Here is a 16830-nt window from a genome sequence, read left to right as displayed (position 1 = left end):
AAGATGGTGGGATATTTCATGCTATTGACAAATGGCGACAGGATTCAGATGGCTGAGCTCATTTCCAATCTAGCCTTGAGCAGGTTTGAACCTCCATCTCCGGTATTGAGAGTTTTAGCATATCATCTGCTACCCTTTGCTACCTCCTCCAAGGTCAGACCTACTAAAAACAGGATCTGCATTAATTGTCATGGAAAAGAGGGGATTTCAAGGTAACCGTCAAGAAATGAAAAGGCTGGAAACACAGAGCAAATAAATTAGACTATTACCTACCCACTTAATGTCTCTAAACTGCCCATGTTCCCGGGCTGTGATTTACCCGTCCCTGGACTCTGAAAGGCTGGGGGAGAGGTATACAGAAGCACACAAAAACATAACTGTTTTCAATCTTCTTGTTTCAAGTGAAATTTTACGAACAGGGTGCAGGGTGATCTGCAAAACAAGTTGGCAGAGGTTTTGGGCCAAACATAATTTGGGATCGCTGCCACAGAAATACTGGAACCAGACAGACATAAAAATGCTCTGCATGCAGGTTGAAAACTAAGTACAATGTTTGTTATTCTGTCTGTCTTAGTCTGGCAAGATGCTGGGATAATAAGAGGTGGGTAAGCATTGTTTCTGCTATTGATACAGCATGATTACTTTTTCTTAGAATGTGTCTCTTTAGAGAAGCTGTATAAAATTGACAAAGGCAATCTATGCATTCCCAGCAAAGGTCTGCAAAATTATGGGCTGCAATCTAAAAGGTGGTGTAGCAGAAATGCAGTGGGATCAGCTCTAGCAGTGACTTATAATTTCCCACCGGCTGAATTCTGATGGCAGTGAGTGAGGACAGGAGGAAGGGTTCAATGCCTAGGAGGAGAGCGCTGCTATTTGTGCACAAATACATTAATAATCAACAATGATGACAAATGAAACAGAAAACTCACATGGCAGTTTAATAGGATTTTGGTAACATCTGATATACTTATGAAGTTTTGCATGAATCCGACAAGGACTCCAACAAATTCCTTTTCCCGTTTTAATGGAGGTTAAACAGATTTAAGCAAATCTTAGGGCAGATTTATTAAATATTATGTAGATTTTTACAAACCCACTGGAGATTCAATAGCAGTTATTTTTGAGTTAGCAAATCTTTCCTTGTGCTTGTTAGAGATCTTGGTAGATTAAACAAGGAGCCAGGTCTAGCAAATGTTGAAATTTAATATTTAGAGTCAGGGCGGATTTTGCAATGACGTGTTCAAGATTTGACAAATATTGTCTCATCTCAAGAAAATAAATGTTAAATAAGGATGAAGCTAATAAGGTTCAGCAAGACAAGAGCTCCATTTACAAATCTTTTATGTATTTAATAAATACATTTATTAAATGAAATGCAGTACTCATTGGAGATTGTATCGATGTAAGAAATTCATCTCCAGTATGACTTAGTCAGACTAATTCCCCATTTATTAAATGTTCTTGGATTTAGGGAGTCCACATCAAGCTTAATGTGCATCTGGGAGGCTCTGCAAAGCATTCATAAGAAATGGCAGCCAGTGGCAGCCTTGGGGTTAGAAAGTATCTTCATCTTTTTTGCTTATGCTTCACCCCAGGAAAGGGACATCTGAAGGAAGGAAGAGAAAGTGGTTTTTAAATGAAAATGTTTCTGATACTAAAGTTGTGTGTAAGAGAAACTTCTGGAGATAGTCATGGGGGAAAGGGGAGCTCATATCCAGAAGCAGGAGGGAAGATGAAGTGATTGAGGTTGTGATAGCTGTAAGACTGTATAGATTTGGCACACTGGAACAGACACCAGCAAGTATCTGGGACACTGAATATTCAGCATTTTCAGTATCAGGGAAAAGAGAGATCCTGCAGAGTGCAGTAGACTGACCCCTTAGCTACAGTGCAGGTGGAATTGTCTTTCTTTTGCTCTACCTGTGATTTCTGTTCCTGGTGAGCTCAGCTCTTGGTCGCCTTGCTGAGGCCAACAGAGAGGCGATGAGTTGTTCTGGTCATTTTTAGTATGGATGTCTGTCCCTTGGGAGCTGGAGCGAGGCTCTCAGGTTGTGCCTGGGGCCCCTGGAGAGCTGCTAGGTGGTCTCAGGGCTCAGCTGTGCTGATCTGGAGTATGTTGTGCTAAGTCCTGCTCACTGAAGGACACGCATAAATTAAAGCTACAGTCCCACTGATGACCCTGAGTGTGGTTTGGTGACTCAAAATTCACACTGCCTGATGTCACCATGCCCTTCCTGATGGCATTGCTGTTCCCAGAGCATTAAGGCTTCCATGAACTCCTACTGCATGTGGTGCCCTCAAAGATTGGCTACATAAACACACCAATATTTGGGGTGTGATTTGATAGGCCTGGGACAAATGTATTTGACTTGTTTTCACATCTAACAAATGTCCTTTAGAGTAAAATTTTTAGAGGTGGTGGTTTGTGAAGTGAAAATTGAGTTCCGCTTGGCATAGGTAGTTCAAAAGGTAGATAGTGTAAATCAAATGTGGAAGAGAACCAACAGTACAAAACCACATCATCTGCAGTCAGCTCCCTGCACTGGGACATTCCAGGTTTCTTGGAGACTGAAGGGCATGACTTCATAGCTTGACAGTGTCATCATCCTTTTCACAAATGGCTTAAATGGAACAAAGATGCAAGTCCATTTCACTTGGATTCCTCTCGCCTGTGCCCATATCAAGTCTCACCGTGCATGCAGCAGGTCTCACCACTTCCCAGTCCTGCACAGCGTCCGTCTCGCAGAGGAGGTGCTGTTCCTGAGTATTTCACAAGAGGGTGTTTCTGGCAGAGTGTGTCGAATCCTTGCTGCCTGCAGCCCATCTTGAGAGAGTCTCTGACCATCTCTCATAGAGGAGGACAAAGCAAGGGGACCTCAACAAGGCAGGGGGAGTCCGGCAGGAATGCACACTTAATACAAACAGGACTATTTACTGCTGTCTGCTGCTGTTTCAGAGCAGATCAGCTAAAGAGATTTCCCAACAGCAGAAAAAACATCTCTCAGAGGAGATAATAATTGTAATTGAAATCAGAAAACCTTCAAGTATCTTTGTGCGTACAGTAATAGCATGACATTTAGAATCACAGTGGGATTAATAATGGGGAGCATCGTTCTGCCACTTGGGGTCTGTTTTATTCGGGGCCGGGGGGGTGAGTTGCACTGCCATTGTGGTGGTCCCCAGATATGGCCCCTGCCAGGCTTCTCCTCCAGACCCATGCTGGGGGTGAAGGTGGGGTGGCATCTGGTTTGCCATTCAGTGGAGGAATGACTAGAGATCATGCTGTAACCCCTGGCGTGATGGAAACAAAGCTATTTAGCATTCTTCCGCTCCACACGGGAAGAAAAGAAAAAGTGCAAGAAAGCTGAGCTGAGATTCAGCTCACACCAACCTTTGCAGGAACAATTATGAAATGCAAATACCATGGACACTTCTTAACAAAGCAAATCTATCCATTACCTACCTTTTATCAAGCATCTATTTAAAGAAAAAATTATTCTCTATTTCTTTCTTTTTCCCCTCCCGTGCTCTATGATGTTAATACAAGTTGTCCATCAGATTCCTCACTGTATCACCATGCCAAAGTAAGGTGACTCCTAAATGCTTATTGTGTCACATCAGATAACTATGATAGCGCTGCCGGGCATCTCCTTGTGTTGAGCAGCTTTTTACAGCATGAACATTTGTGACAGGTGAGAACTCCTCATTTTACAGCGGGAACAGAGAAGAAACCACACTTTTCACCAGAGCAACTCCCACATGTCGGCAGGGAGCCAACCAGCCAGACTAACCCATACCCATTCAATGAGCCAGCAAAATGTGCTAAAGAAACAACTGTTTCTCAAGACGGTCACTTTTATTTCTAAACCAACCTTGCCCTGGATCTATATCAGCTCTGACTACAGCATCCCCTGCTGATGATCCCTTCTCTCTTGGCCAGGGTCCAAGAGCAGCTCAGTCCCATCCAGTTCAGAGATAGCGAAAAAAACCTCAGGTTACCAAGATGCCAAGCAAATATTAAAAAACAGGCAAGAGCCCTGAATACTAGAAAAAAGCAGTATACAGCTGGAAGAAGCCTCTCCTCCCCAACCCAGCCAGCTGGGTTTTTTCTCGCTGTTAAACCTGCTTCATTCATCACAGTTTGGACAAGCTTGAGACAGTGACCCTCCTGCTATGAAAGCTGGGACTCCCTTTACTGAGCCGGAGGAGCCGGTTCTTTCACTGTTTTCAGAAGATGGCTCTGCCAGGCGGTTACGCAGCAGGTGTCAGCAGCGATGCGTAAAAGCAGACAAGTGTGTCTCAGTATTCCCTGCCTGCCAGCCCCTCTTTTTCTCTGCCGTTTACATGATGTGCAAATTATCAGAGTATTTTGCTGCCTTCAACAGGATTTTGAAAATAGACCATCCAAAATTAAGGTCACTTTTCTCCCTTTCTGATTAGCATTGAGCTACTTGCATATCTCAGGGGTGGGAAATAAAATTTGAATGAGGTTCAACATTTATTAGGAAATTTTCTTTAAGGTTCTGTTACGTTCTTGCTTTTAAGATCTATTTCCTTGCAGCAATCAGTTTTAAGAGGCTCTATTTAATTCCGGTGACAGGTCCAGTGGAGTGAGACATGGGTAAATCTGAGGCTTAAAGTTAGAATAAAAGAGAAATCGAATGGAATTGGGTTTTACACTCCTCCTTTCACACTGGGTGCATTGTTATTCACATTTATCACCATCTATAAAAGATGCAAGAAGAAGAGGAAAAAAGCAGGAAATGAAATGCCAAAAAAATAACTGTCTTTAAATGATGAGCAGCTGAAGAAAGCCAGAGAATTCAGACTAAAAAGGACACCCTGAGATAAGGCCCTGAATGTTGGATTTGTTAAAGGGAGAGAGGAGCTGGAAGACATGAAGTGTGATGTGGGAATTTACAAAACTGTTCACAGTGAGAACTCAGCTAATTCCTAACTCACTTAATCTGCAGACCCAATTATCTTCACCCCATCAAAAAGTCCTCCATAACAAGCAAAAAAACCCAAACAAACAGAAAACAACCCACCGTAACATTTCTGTCCCTCTTTTTTTGCCAGTGTTTAATAGCAGAGTGCTCTGCTGAGATTTCCCAGCACTAAGCATCCATTACTTTTAACTCAATGTGCCACAGTACTTTTATGAGTATGCTAACTAGCACTGTAAATAATTGAAAATAAGTGATACTTGTTAAAATAAATCATCAAAGTGTATTTTGTAATGCAGTATCTTTGGGGTTTTTTATTGTGTTTGATTGTTAATTTGCAGAATTCTGCACTCCCAAATACATCTCCTAGTCATGAGTGGAACTTGTTCTGATCTGCTTCATGAATAGAAATGACTGCACGGTGTCGATATCAATAAAATAGGGGATTGCAAGGCTATGGGATATGTCAGTTAAAGAAGAGGAAGAGACAGGGGTTGCTGTTGTTATGTAGTTTAGGAATTCATCCTGCTTGTTTCTCATCCTCCTGAAACTGGAGTGCTTGACAAGTGGGAGCAACAGGAGAAAGAAGGGTTTGGAAAAACTTAGTCTGAGATATTTCTTCTACATAGGGTACTAATTTGCTTTATACTCAAATCTCTCTGGTTTTATTTTTGGTGGTAGGGGTGGAATGGAATAACCATGCCATGAGTTCAATTCTTCTGAAGAAAGGAGATTTTTGATGGAAGAAACAGGCTAAGCTGTTCCTTCACTCCGTCAGTGAACAACATCATTGTCATTTCAAGAGACGCCAGGGTGAATGCCATCAGCCTGGTCTCATGATTCATGCTGGCCAAAAGATAACAAACAGTATCGAGTCTAGCAAATTATACCAGGAACCAGTTTATTGCTGCACCAGCAACCACCCCAGAGCCTGAGAAACCACTGGGCATCCCAATCAAGCAGTGCACTGCACAAGCAGGCACCACACTACAATTGCCAGCTCCTTGCTGGGTAAGGGCAAGGATCTGTGTATATTGACTCAGTTGTTTAACCAGGGTGCTTTTTTTTGTGCCTGCATTTGCATCCAAAGTCCATTGCTAGTCACTTTGTATACGCTCTTGTCTTCCTTCTGTTTCAAAACCTGCTCGTTATTTTAGAGCCTTATCTAGTACTGCTGATATCAAACAGGAATGTTTCCTCTCCTATACAATTAGGGACATCACATTTGGAAGGGACTTCAGCAGAGCAGCAGATCCATTTCCCTGCCCCAGGGCAGGATGAACTGTCCTCATGTCATCCCTAACAGATGTTTGTCCCATTTAAAGACTACCAGAGACAGGGACTCTACTGTATTCGTGGTGTTCTGCTCTCTTCATCACCTGAAAGCTTTTCCCGATATCTATTCTGAGTCTTTCCTGCTGCAATTTATCCTTATTGCTACTTATTCCACTAACTCTGAAAGTGGAGGACAGATTATAGCCTTTCTAAGTGCCTTTTTAATGTCATTCAAAACTTAAGTTCCCCACTGAATTTTCTCTTCTCTCAGCTGAACGATCCCAGGCTGTTCAGTCTTTGCTTGCAGGTCATGTTTTGGAGACATTTGATTTTCCTGCTTTCCTTTGGTCTCTCTCCGATCGCTCTGCCCGTCCCTTGAAGCGTGCATTAAAACCTTATGCTGATTGCCTAGGAAAGCCTCCAATGCAGCAGGTTTCATTGCTGCTTAAAAGAGAGTGAAGTCATATCTCATGGCCCAAGGTTTCTATTACAGGCTTCCACATTTCAGGCAAGCAGGTACAATGAAACAGTCTCTACAACACTCGGTCTGGCCACCTTCAATTGCTCACCATTCAGTCAGAATAAAAGTTGGCTACACTCAGTCAAGCCAAATTTCCAACTAGCTTGAGCAGAAGATGTTATTAAGGACTCGAAGATTTGACCCTGTGTCCTAGATCACATGAGTGACCTCAAGATGTAGCAGAAAACAGTCTATTAGCTAAACTGTCTCCTCTGCGTTTTTTAATAAAGGACTGTTTCAAAGTGAAAGCAGTCTAGCAGTGTGTCAAATATTTTTTTTTCCCTATGTATGAATTTCTATGAGCCATATGGAAAGGAAGGGGGGAGAGGGCACAAAATTTCCATATAAAGCCTCTTTGCCGCGATAACAAAGATTCAAAATTCTCTTTGCAGGCAGAATCTAAAAGGTTAAACGTGACAGTGGAGCTGCCACTGTCACCCCACCCCCCTGTCTCCCCCCAAAACAGCTCATTTTTTCGACAAAGCCAATTATCTGAAAATGACAGGAAATGATTAGTCATGTTAATTAAAAATAATTTTCTTTCCCACTCCTAAAAAGGTCAGATCATCAGCTGTATGGAAAATTGAGCCTTCATGCACTTTCATTTGATTTTCCATTCGAAGTCTAATTAGTTACAATTTGTTGTTAAAAGAGATCATTTTTTTTGATAAAGCCCACATTTTTTATCCTCTCCCTAGTCATTATCAGGTTGATATTATTGTTGTATTACATGTGTATACGATTTCATCGTGGCTAGCCCAGAAAATAATGAACAAAAGCTCGCCCAGAGAGGTGTATTTGGAGACTGTTTCTGTGCACGGTGCCTCTGTGGTGTCCTCCAGCCTGAGAGGTTTCTCCAGCTGGAGCTACACCAAAGAAGCTTCGTGTGGTTCAGCAACTGGGAGAAATCAGGTCCTTTCGGACACTCAGCAGCTTCTCCCTGTTGTCAGCTTCTTGAGAAGTTAGAAGATGAAGATGATACTACAAAACAGAGTTCATCCTCCGGAAAACCAAATGGGGAGAACAACATTTTGGGGGAAAATATGGTTCTTGTCCTAGTTCTCACTTAGGTTTCCATGTGTCACTGTTGGTGAAGAATATCTTTAAGCGGTAGCGGGTAGGGTTCAGCCAGTTTTTGAGGCTATTGCCTGGTGGCTGCCTGCTGCCCTGACGCAGCACTTCCAGCCCCTCCTGTTATTTCTCAGTGTCTTGTCTCGGTGATGAGAGCCACGTGGCTCCAACAGGCTTTCGCTTGAACATTTGCTCAGTCAGGAGGAGTCAAAGTGCATCATCCGCAGGCGGCTTCCTTGTCATTAGATTTTCTTATTCCTCCAACACTAACAATCTCAGTGGCGAACGCCAGTGCCGGTTATTTTAAGTGGTGCAGAGGGTTCAGCCTTCAGGCGAGGAAAATTGGCAGTCCCATCCCCGTCCCAACTGGGTGATCATTACTAGCGGTTGTCACTGTGCCTGAAGACACTAGGCTGGGAGCCCCATGCCTCATCATGCTGCAGCTGTACAGGCATATAAAAACAGCCTTATATTATGGGCACAGAGGGAAAAGACAGGGTGGAACTGGTGAATGAGTGGGGGAAGAAGAAAAGTGTAAAGACTTGCGGGCGTCTCTAACCAACAAGAACTTGAATAACACGAGGCACTTGCACCAAATGCCTCACAGTCAGAGGTTTTCCTTATGTGATCTCTAACTATGCTTACTTCCAAAAAAAAAGGTTTGGAAATACCATTAGGGCTGTCCCTGTTGCTGTGTTTCAAGGCTCCTGAATGCAGATCTCCAAGGGGAGAGAAAGAGTGGATAAAGCAGCAGCGGAGAACAGTGGAGAAGGTTCATTTTAATATCTCAGGTAGAGGAGCCAAGGAATTTCCTGGGCTGACCAACCAGCTCTGCCATTTTTGCATTCAGTCCCTATCCTTACCCACCCCACACTGAGTGAGCTAACTGGTGGCTTCAGCTCCTGCATGCAAGGCACGGGACCTGGCTGTTCCCATCATTTCTGTGTTAAAGAGATGAGTCCAGTGAAAAACGCATGTTCTTCTGTCTTCCACGGAGAGTTTTCTTAAGGTCTTTCTTGTTTTTTTCCCCCATTCCTTTCAAGGAAAATAGGTCACATGGCTGGCAACTTATACATGAAAGATAATGTTGAAAAATGAGCACTCACAATTTGTTTATGTACAAGTTCTACACAGAGAGACAATGCTGATAGGAGTGAACATTTACAACATTCAGCTGTAAAATATTGAGACACTCTCTAGTGTAATAGAAACTACCTGACAGGCTTCGAGTGATAAATATCATTTTGGGAAACTCCTCAATAGGAGAATTGATTAATTTAAAAATTTCCAGTCTTAGTTTGGCTCATACTGGAACCAGTGCTTTGTCTTTCCAGTTGCCTTGAGGTAACTCACTCCCAATGAAAACTGCTTTTTCTTTTAATGAGAATTTGTGCTGCCACATCTCCTCCCACCTCCTGTGGGTCCGGCGAACCTGGGGAACAAATAAGAGTGTTATTACTGAAAATAACAGCTTAGAAGAGTTTCAGACTAACTCCCAGTGTCTTAATAGAGCCCGTCAACGCGGAAAGACCATCGAGTAGCACAAGTCAAATGAGAAACCACTTAGCAGCACAGCAGTGTGGGAGATTAAAATGCCTCTTTGCAGAATATAAAGGTCAGTGAGGCAGTAAACTCCTTAAAGGGGAAGACAATACATTTCACGCATGAAGGACCAAGCCTGGAAAGATATGTGTCAGCCATGTGTGTCAATAATCCCTTCTAAAGGAAAATATATTTATAGATACCATATGGGGACTTAACAACATGCGAAGGCAACGGCAACCCTGTGGCTAGCCACAGGCTCCCCAGGTGGGATGAAAACTCTCTGAGACAGAGAGTTATGCCTGTTTTTCTGCACCCTGCTATAAATCCACTGCCGATGCCTGAAAGAGCAGCTCATGCCATGAGACACCAATCCATCCTGCCCCACTCTCATTTCCACTGCTCTCTGTCATCGAGGCTTAGCCACCTAATGGGATTGCTCATCGAATGGGCACAAAACCATGCGTGTGTGCGCTAACATCCATCCTAAAGGCTTTTAAATTGCACTTGTCAACCAGATATTTGAATGAATCTGTGCAGCCGGCAAGCGGCAATGGCCTCGTCACACTGTATGAGTCCACCTTGCTTAGCTAATTAGAGTGCTGTCAAGCTCACTTCAGTCCAAAGACCTCCCTCTCCTGCGCATTGGTGCTACCTTTCTATTCTATCCAATTGGCAAAAAATAATGGCAAAAAGCACAAAAAGAGCATTAAGGAGTTATTTTTGCGCCAGGCAGTGGTAGACTGTGAATGAGTCCGCCAAGGAGTGGAGGAATGTGCTGAGCACACCTGATGTACTCACAAATAGAAACATGGAAGCAAAGAGAGGTTAAAAGTATTTTGTAAAGGTGAATTCTCCTCTCCTTTGTGACCCTGTGAATCCAAAATGATATTATGAGTGAACATAGAATCTATCCTTCTGCCTGTTTTCCAGCTCCATTTCCTCTGCATATTATTGATGATAATAATAACAATAATAATACCCAGCTCTTAAAGCTTTTCCAGAAAAAGCTAATGTCTCTGAGCCTGCTGCCAGCAGGGGATCTGGAACAGCTTGCTATGAGAAAATGCTGATTCTGAAAATCTTTATGTTTCAGGGGACAGTATTAATTTCATCTGACTTTTATTTAACATTCTGCTTGGGTAAGGTTGAAGCACTTTGTTTCAGCCTCATCACGTTGGCTCTCATACGAATTATATTATACACCAATAAACGTTGCAATGAGGCAATTTGCAAAAGCAGTTTGGGGAAGGGAAACTTCATTTCATGAGGAATTTCAAAATGCCAAGGTCCTTTTTCAGAAATTGCTCAGTCTTTTCTGAAATTTCTCTGGGATGGAAAGAACAGAAACTGCAATGTTTGGAGAGCACTAGCTGGAAGCCACCAGCTAGATAAAGACAGTGATTTTAAGAGTGAACTTGCCTATTTTAAAGAACACAGAAAAAAAAAAAAAGAGGCTGAAGCTCCTGTGAAATACAGGGATCAACTTTCCTGAGGACAGCTATCTCTATGATGGTGTTTTTCATGATCTTTTTCAAGAGCTCAACAGGCTTTTGGAACTGTCTCAAGGTTTCTCAGCAGGGTGGGCAGGACTGAGCACTGCCATCCCATGGACAGGGCGCTGGGACATCGGAAGGAGCACAGAGGAGGCAGCGTGCTCGGAAATGATGCCCAGAGCAGGGCTCCAGATCTCTCTCAGCATGGGAGACACAGCCGTACAAGCTTCCTGGAGCTGTGCAGTTTGGAAAGCAAACCAAAGGCACTTTGCTGCCCGAAAAACTCAATGTCAACACTTAGCATTGTCTCCGAAGGTACTGCCATCGGGACACGATTACTAACTCAATGCGTGAAGGCTTGCATCTATACCATTGACCTGCTCTGCATCCCTTAACATATCGCTTCATCTCTGCCTTCTAACCACCTTCCCCCGGTTTTCTCCAATTTAGCTCTTCCTGAGGGCAAGAATTCCAGGTGGCTCTTTAGTGTCTAACACAACCTTGGTTAGTGCTTCTAGTCAGGAACGTGTTACAGATAATAAACTTGAGTGCTTGGATGATGAAAATAGCCCGGAGTTTCCATTCAACATTGCACTCAACATGAGCATATATGAGATCAGATCTTGCATTATCTTGATCTTTGCAACGGGTTTTGTGGCACTAGGAACTGAGTGAAAAGCATAAAACTAAGACATGAAATGCTGCTGTCTGCCTCCACCCAATCTTTGATTTGGATGTTAAACCACGTGGAAACTGCACATTCATTGTAAATACATTAGGGAGACAAAACAAAAACATCTCAAAGAAATGGTAAATGGGAAAAAGGCTTCTGAATTTTTTAATAACGCATGCTCTGTTTGAAGGGTTTGCTGAGGATCTTGTTTATAATCCTGCTGCAAATAAAGTACTCCAAAATAAAAGCTCTTTGGTCCCTTCAAGCTAACAGCCCTTTGTTCATGGCACATTAGCGGAACAATTTTTAAATAATGACTTTTTTTTTTTTTTTTCTCTTGAAAGATGTTTTTTTGCAGTCAGAGGCTGGTTCTTTATTTTCCCAGTCTGCACTCTGATTCATTAGTACTAGTTGCATCCAACTTGTAGAGGTTTATTTGTTCAGCTGGAAATGGGACATTAACATTTTAAGAGAATGATGCATAGCTTTTAGAGATAATATTCTCTCTGCCCTATTCTGCTGATGCTCTCTTAGAAAGTGCAGAATGCCACATTCTCTCCCTCCAAAATGATAAGTTTATTATAAACAGTTTATCACTTGGGGCATGATTTTCTATTTTTCTTTTTTTTCCCCCACTTTTTTTCTAATAAAAATATTTAAAATATTCTGCATGTGTTTATTGGGGTGAAAAGTTGGAGACTGGCAGTATTATTCAGACTCAAGAAAAAAGCAGGCAGGTCATGAGCCTTATCATCCCACCCATGGAGCCTTTCTAAAGGCAAGCCAGGGTCCGTCCCTCTGCCACTCCTGCCTGTGTACATTGACCACGGTCTGGAGCAGTCACTTATGGCCAGGTCTGATATCCCATACCTGAGTGTCAGCAGTCACTGTAGCTCTGGGACACCTGAGTAGGAGTTAAGCATCTAAATCACTCTAAGATACTGCCCCATTGAGGGAAGAATGAAGTCCTGCATTACGGGCAAAATACTGCATTGAAAGGGTGTTAAGGTTGTAAAATCAAGTGCTGGTAAATTAAGCCATGCCATAATTACAATTTCCTACACAGTCAGGAAATATAAGCACTGTGACATTCCACGTGCTTCGTATTGTCTCTTTCCCTGTTTGTAGCTTGTCTAAAAGAGGGTAGGTGAGATATAGGGAAAACCTTATGTTTCTGATACAGGATGATCTCCTCACCAGATTACACTCCTGCTCCTGTTGCAGAGTATGTGGACTATAAAATTTTTCCATAAAATTGCTGCTAGAATTCCTTAACATCAGTAAAGCAAAGAATTTCTACCACTTCAGATACCAGTAAATGGCTGAATGATGTGAAAAATAAAAGTTATTAAAAAAAAAAAAGAAAGTAAAAAAGCAAACTCATCTGGCATGAAATCAGGTACCTAAATGGTTTGCATTAAGCCATGCCACAAGCCAATAGCTTATGAGACTATTGCACTACCTACCTGTGCCTTTTTAGCTTAAATATTTACCAAAATATAAGTATTTCTAGCTCCTCTAGTCCTTTTTCAGGAATACATTTTCATTTTGCCTCCAGCTGCAGCCCAGACACCACTCAAACCTTGGAAATCTGCTGGCAGTGGCAAATGCATATCTTCCCCCCACCTGCACTGTAGTCGTGCTAACCCAAGGCAAGCTGCGCGGTCCAAGATGTTCGCTTCCATCTTCCAGGCACTGGCCTTCCCTCCTCCAGCTTCCCAATCTCAGATACATGGTTACATCTGCCAGGGTTAATTTTTGCAGCACCTTGAACCATCTGATACCAAGCATCGCAAGAGGGGAAGCAGGGGACTGTGACCGAATAGTCAGAGATGGTAAAACATGGGGCAATTTAGGTCTGAGCATTGAGCCTGTGAATGGGGTTGAGAGACGTCAGCTCCACTCCCTGAGCTGCCAGCATGAGCTTGCACGTTCCTGGGTAAACCGCGCATTTTTCTGTGACATCTTTCCCTTAGCACTTAGATCATGGGGTAGTATCCACCTGGCTTTGAAATCCACTGGAAAAAATGTTGCTGTGTTTCTGAACATAATGGCCATAGACACATATTGACTGCTTTGTGACTGCACTTCACGTCCAGAAGTCACAGCTGACCATATTTTAAAATAAAAGGATATAAGGGTTGTACTCTAGGTTTGAGAATGATCTGGAGGAGGAGGAGGAGCGTGGCATCATTTGTGTGAGTAAATGTAGTATTTAAATGCAAGTTTATTTAGAGTGGTTCAACAGCAAACTAAATTGAATGCACCAGCTACCTGGCAACAAAGGGACATTGAAGGTACACAGACACCAGATTTGTCAGACTGGACAGATTCAGGCAGAGTAACAAGAATAAAAATGTGATTCTCATGAATTTCCTGTCTTTCATCAGTTTGTGTCATGCATAGTCCTGGTATTAACTGAATCTACATTTGTATCTGTTATCATCTATCCGGGTGACCAAGACTAGCAATTAATAATAACAGCAACAGGAATAATGCTGCTTTCTGAGCTGAAAAATATCTGACACTGATTAAACTGCAAATCTAAATAATTGATATTAATTACATGAAGTTTTTAGCAATAATCTGCACAAAAGAACTCTGAAATTAGAGGATTAGAAACCAGAGATAATGTTCAGCAGCTGGTCCAGAGGCATTATGCAGACATGTAGGTGATGTGAACCCAAGGACTGTGATTCATAGAGTTCTTCATCTTCCTTTACCCATGTTAAACTGGCATTTGCTGGAGTGAGATGTGCAGGCTGGCAGAAAAGGGATTACTTGGTCCCTGACATGTTAAAAATAAAATCATTTTAACTTTCTCTCTTTGAACAAGCAAGCATTCCTGGACAATTTGCAGTAAAAAGGTCTTATTTTATTATTTCGGGCCCTCCTTTCCACTCCTAATTTGCAATCTCAGGACGATGTATACACAATCAAATACCATCCCATGGAGATGTGACTGGACAGTGAATCCGTATGTCATGGGCATAGCTTGGATCTCAAAATCAATAACAAAATTTTTTAATATTTATCTTCCCTGGAAAGACAATGACTTATGCTAAAGCTGCAGCAGTGGGAACCCGGTGGATAGATGTCAGACACCAGCTGAGCATCTGGCCCCTTATTGTATTTTAAACTATACACATTTATAACTGTAAAGCAGACCAACAAGTGATACTGTCTAACATCACCATCACTAATAGCTCTAATAGCTCATGTATCCACAGCCTGTTTCATCTTGACCCATCTCAAAGCAATTTTGAGACAATGGGCCCAGCTCTTCTCAGATAGATATAAATGAGACTTATAGAAAAGGCACAATTCCCTCCACAGCAATCAAATGTTGTTGATCCCCCTTCCAGTCTGAGCCACCAGCCACCTAGTTGTACCCCAGAGAGGCAAATGCCATATAGAAATCTGCAGGAGTTTTTCCATTTCTTTTTAATTCATTACTCTCACATGAGCAAATGTCTCAACACTTTTTTTTCTTTTTTTTTTTTTTTTTTTACAGTGCAGTCTTTTTAAGGAAAAAATGCTGAAATGTGCAAATATGCAGTACAAGCCTAGGCAAATCCATCATCTGCTAAGCCTTCCCGGTGAGGGTGCAGTTCCCCTTGAAGTCAGCATCAAGAACCACCTTTCTTTTAGGGAAGGTCCCAGGGTGCAGGCAGTATTAGCATGTCTTTACCAAACACCTGCTAAGGCAGCCATAGCACTTATGATTTTGAAAGCCACATTATAGCTTATAAAGGGAGGTGTGCAGACTTTGGGTTTGCCGGCTGACAAAAAGCCTGTGCCCTGCCAGCATCCGACTCAGTACCTACATGTGCTCCAGAAAGGGATACACCGGTGCATCCCTTTCTCCTTGGGCTGTGAGTGATGGGACGCTGGAACTGGCCTCCTCCCAGCAAAGCGGAGGCCTAGAAATGCTCCTCTGGAAGAGAAATGGAGGAAAGAGAAATGGGGCTGAAGTAATAAGCACTGGGAACCCATGATACGACATGTTTTGGCTCTTTCCAAATTTAATGCAGTTTTTATATGCAGACATAAAAGAGCACATTTTCTGACTCCCCTCAAATAATTACCTGATAAACCCCCACTTTTGGAGTTGGTCCGAGCCATCCATTACACCACTGCCATGAACTTTATTTCATACCACACCAGGGAGGAGACAGAGCAGTTGGAGTGCTCAGACATTACATGTAATAACTGCTCATAAAAATCAATGTAAAATTTAATGCAAAAGGTCTGTGGGCACCCAACCATTGGAATCCAGCGATAAGGCAGATGGAGAGCAGCACTATGCTTTCCAGCAAGTAGTATATTTTCTTTAATGTTCCTGAATTATATGTAATACTGTTGCTGTTTTGTCCATCTACATACTAGTTAAATGTGCTGCAGCCACGATATTTATGTCTCCGGGTGGTTTTTCGTTGCAGTTTCCTGGACACAGGGTGTGTTTTGTATTCTGGATGGATCACATCGCAGGACCTGGGAGGGAGAGAAGAAACGTCTTTCTGCTGTTTTCTCCAGTGCTCCCTGATTGATATGCAGTTAGTAGTCCTGCTGTGCCCTACTCTGGGAACAAAGCTGTTGTGAACCATGTGTGCCTGACCTGGGTAGTCCTAAAGAGCAAAGGTTTCGTTTACATGCAAGCTCAGTGTCATGGGTATCACTCAGATGGTCTTCAACGAAGTTTTGGTGCTCAGATGAGTAATTTTATTTTAAATAACAGTTCTTGTCAGCCAGAGAATCCTTCTCAACTTACTGGCTGCTTCACAACATGCAGGGGAGAAGGGAGGGAAATGGAGCCTTGGGCTCACCTGAAATATATTCAAAAAGAAAAAATAACAGAAAAGGCTAGAGGGCCATTGACCTTTGCTTCCAGCCTCACATGAACAGGCAATGGGATGCTGAAGTCCCAGCAAAGGGACATGTCTCTTCAGTTCCTATCTGTCCTTGTCACTCAGCATACAACTTTTCACATGCATTCCCACAGGAATGAAGAAAGGAAGAAGGAGATTGTTTGGTTATATCTATTTTAGCATGCACAAGTGTTCAGAGATTAAGAACTGAGACCCGAGAGATAGTTGATGCTCTGATGTATCTGTAAAGGCAAAGAAACAGGAGTCCTACTTTGGTTGTAATGCTAAGAATTACATTGTTCCTAACCATTTTAGCAACAGGTTTATTTCAAACATCGGTAACCTGTAGAATGAGTGACTCTATTAGCTTCCTTCTAGATATACAGCTGCAGTGGCTGTGCATGAAGTGTATTAAGTCTGGGCATTTTCTCTTAGTTCT

Source organism: Aptenodytes patagonicus, chromosome 10, assembly GCF_965638725.1.
Source record: "Aptenodytes patagonicus chromosome 10, bAptPat1.pri.cur, whole genome shotgun sequence".
NCBI classification, from domain to species: Eukaryota; Metazoa; Chordata; class Aves; order Sphenisciformes; family Spheniscidae; genus Aptenodytes; species Aptenodytes patagonicus.
This window is presented reverse-complemented; position numbering follows the sequence as displayed.